Source organism: Hylobates moloch, unplaced genomic scaffold (assembly GCF_009828535.3).
Source record: "Hylobates moloch isolate HMO894 unplaced genomic scaffold, HMol_V3 SCAFFOLD_3, whole genome shotgun sequence".
In the NCBI taxonomy this organism is placed as follows: Eukaryota; Metazoa; Chordata; class Mammalia; order Primates; family Hylobatidae; genus Hylobates; species Hylobates moloch.
Genome location: NW_026652278.1, coordinates 126,842,716 through 126,846,338, shown reverse-complemented (window position 1 = coordinate 126,846,338; position 3,623 = coordinate 126,842,716). Strand labels below are relative to the sequence as shown.

The following is a 3,623-nucleotide window of genomic DNA, read 5'->3' as shown; positions in this document are numbered from 1 at the left end:
ATCAATCAAAGAGTGCAAAGGTTAGTGGAGAGGGAGGGAAAAAGTGTGGATTGTTGATGGGTAAAAAACATAGTTAGACAGAATGAGTAAGATCTAGTACTTGATAGCACAACAGGTTGACTACAGTCAAAAATAATTTATGATATATTTTTAAATAACTAAAATAGCAGAAATGGAATGTTCTTGCAATGAAGAAATAATAAATGCTTGTGGTGTTAAATACCTCAATTTCTCTGATATGGTTATTGCACATTATATTCCTGCATAAAACCATCACATGTACCCCATAAATATATATACCTACTATGCACACATAAAAATTAAAAATGAGAAATTAAATTTAAAAAATAGAATGGCCACCAAATCTCAGGTAATATAAAAAGAAAATTAAATCAAGTGCTTGCTTCAACAGCACATATACTAAATTTGGAAAGATACAGAGAAGATTAGCATAGCCCCTACACAAGAATGACATAAATTCATGAATTGTTCTGTATTTCAGGAATAAAAATCAAATTACATCCTAATCAAATTACTATAAATACATGGAAAAGAGAAAAATCTAAAAAGAAATTAAAGGGAAAAAGGCACATTATATACTAGAAATGAAAGATGAATATGACTAATAATTCTTTTTGGAACGAACATAAGGCAAAAGACAAAACAAATGTCTTTAAGGTGCTGAGGAAGAGGAGTACACCTCTTCAATTTAAAATTGTACAGCCAGAAAAAAAATTTTTTTAGAAAATGAAGAGAAATAAATACCATATTAAACCAAACACTTATAGATTCATTACCAAATAACTTACACTAAAATTAATACTTAGCAATTTTTTTCAAAAGGAAATAAAATGACCCTAGGTGGAAATTAAGCCCTTCATATAGAAGTGAAGAGTAACAGAATTAGTAAATATGTGAGTAAATATGGCCTCTTCTCCTTTTCAAGTTTCTTTTAAAACATAATTGAGCCAGACACAGTGGCTCACTCCTGTAATCTCAGCACTCTGGGAGGTTGGGGCAAGATGATCAATTGAGGCCAAGAGTTCAAGACAAGCCTGGCCCACACAATTAGATCCCATCTCTACAAAAAATAAAAATAAAAAAATAAAAATAAAACATTAAAAGAAAAACTAGCTGGGCATAGTGGCATACATCTTTAGTCCTAGCTACTCAGGAGGCTGAGACAGGAGGATCACTTGAGCCCAGAAGTTTGAGGTTACAGTGAGTTGTGATTGCACCACTGCACCCCAGCCTGGGCAACACAATGAGACCTGGTCTCAATAAATAAATAAACAAATAAATAAATGATAATTGATTATTTAAAACAAAAATAACAACATATTTTATTATTTAAAACATATTCAGAAGTAAAATTATTAATACAACAGTACAAAGGATGACAGAGACAAACTGAAAAATATTTGTATAAGGGGTTAATGCTATGTAAAAAAGTCTGCAATATTGTTGGAAGGTATATTGTAATAAGATAAATATTGTAAACCTTAGATTGTCCTGTAAAAGAAAATTAAAGAAAAAGAAAGAAAATTTAAATATAGCTAATTAGCCAAGAGTAAATAATACACGGTATTAAATAAAAACCTAAAGAAGGTATGAAGATAGGAAAGAAAACAGAAACAAATAGAAGTTGTCAAAGAGAAAGCAAACAGCAAAATGGTAGACTTAAAGTCAACCATACCACCAATTGCATTAAATATAAAAGGTTGAAACACAGTTAAATGGCAAAGATTGCAAAGGTGAACTTAGTAAGACAGAGGAGGAATTGGAGGCAGATGAGGTAATGGAGGAGGAAGACGCAGAGAAGGAGATCAAGTATAAATAGTCAACCAGAAAACTACTTTTAATATAAGATATGCATAAAAAAGGATAAAAAATTGTATACTATTCTAACACTATTCAAACAAAAGCTGGAATAGCTATATTAATATCATAATAAGTACACATTAGAAAAAGAAATGCAATTAATCACATTACTTGTAGTATTTATGTTCTACAAAGTCACACAAGCACTGAATTAGTGAATACTGGACCACGATTCCAAAGAGTAAGTATACACACACACACACATTTAACAGATTATAATCTTAAAACCTAAAAAAAATTATGGTGGATTTTAATTTCTTAATGTTATAAAAAAAGAACAACAGATTCAGAAATGTTGAATGACTTACCTGAGACCACCCCACTAATCTCTGCCTGAGTTGGAATTCACACTCCCTCTAACTGGCCCCAGATCCAGAGCTTCTTCCCTTACACTGCCCTGCTCCTACCAACTCCATTTTATGGTGAACTCTACATGAGAGAAGAAATAAGAAGGCAGTGTCATCTTGTTTAATTTCAGCTGGGGACCTGGGGGTTGGGCAATTCAGTCATTTTGTGGCTCTGCACATGTCTGCAAATGACTGAGAAAATCTCTGAGTATTGATTTTGGGGTTAAAAATAAATTTTAGTGAGCAGGAAATTTGCAAATATGGCACACTCAAATAATAAGGATAGACAATATTAATAGTTGCAAAGAGGAGCATATAATAATAATAAAAGAGACAATTAACTGAGAAGATGTGGCAATTCTGTGGTTATGCAACTGAGAGAAAAGATTCAAATCACAGGAAAAATAAATATACTGGAAAGAGAAATAGACAAATTCAATATTATGGTTGATGGTTTTAACATACCTTTGTCTATAATTTAAGGAATCTTTAAATGGAAATCAACAAAAAACAGAAATCTTAGAAAAATTATTATTCAATTTAACTTAAATCTCCATTTTATGGAACCTTTCACCCAATAGAAAAAAAAATTGACATTTCTCTGCTTATCTTAACTAATTTTTTGGATGATAATCAGTGGACTTTAGTTTTCCTGGAACTGAAGAGCAATACAATACCAAGAGAAGACAGAACATAATGTTTACTGGTAGATTATTCTTGTTGTTTGTAGACTCAAAAATATTTTCTTTAAAGTCATTACTCTGGACGTTGATATGAATATTAGACAGAAATAAATGAATAGAATAGCTATACAAAACTTTTTCATAACAAATAACATGGAAAGAAAAGTTATTTTCTAAATTGAAGTACTCATCTATAGAAGTAAGATCTTTCTTGAGAATAATAGGAGAAAGAAACAGTTAACAGTCTAGGATTCTTTTATTGTAAGCTAACAATCCTGTAATAGTGTAGTCTGCCTATTCATCTCAGCAGAACAGTTTTGAAAGGTTTTAGATTGAAGAGTTGAGAAATGAAACACAAAAGCAAAACTAAATAGAAAGATGTGAAAGGGAGTTAGTTTTTATGTATATTTTATCCACACTATTTAAATCTACTTTGACAACTATTCTAATTCTATTGTCTTAAGCTTCTGTTAAATTAACATATTTATTATAATCCCTGCAGTATGACAATTATTTTTCTTACATGATGTGAAACATTTTTTTTTACCAAAACCTTTGAAAGTCTATGAGTTATGCCCAATATCCCTTCTACAATTTTCCATAATAAAAATCCTGAAAAGTAACTGATTACCTGAAAGTCCAGCAAGAGAGTACATTTACCAGCCACTAGTTTAGCCGTTCAGCTATGTTCTGGCTAACCTCTGTGAACACA

At 31.0% G+C, this 3,623-nt stretch overlaps 1 non-coding gene across 1 annotated transcript; it reads left to right on the top strand.

Moving 5' to 3' along the window:
* The first annotated feature begins 396 nt into the window (after positions 1 to 396).
* Positions 397 to 501, top strand: LOC116466118 (U6 spliceosomal RNA). The gene has a single exon (XR_004247374.1). It is a non-coding gene; the product is annotated as a U6 spliceosomal RNA (small nuclear RNA).
* Positions 502 to 3,623: the final 3,122 nt, after the last annotated feature.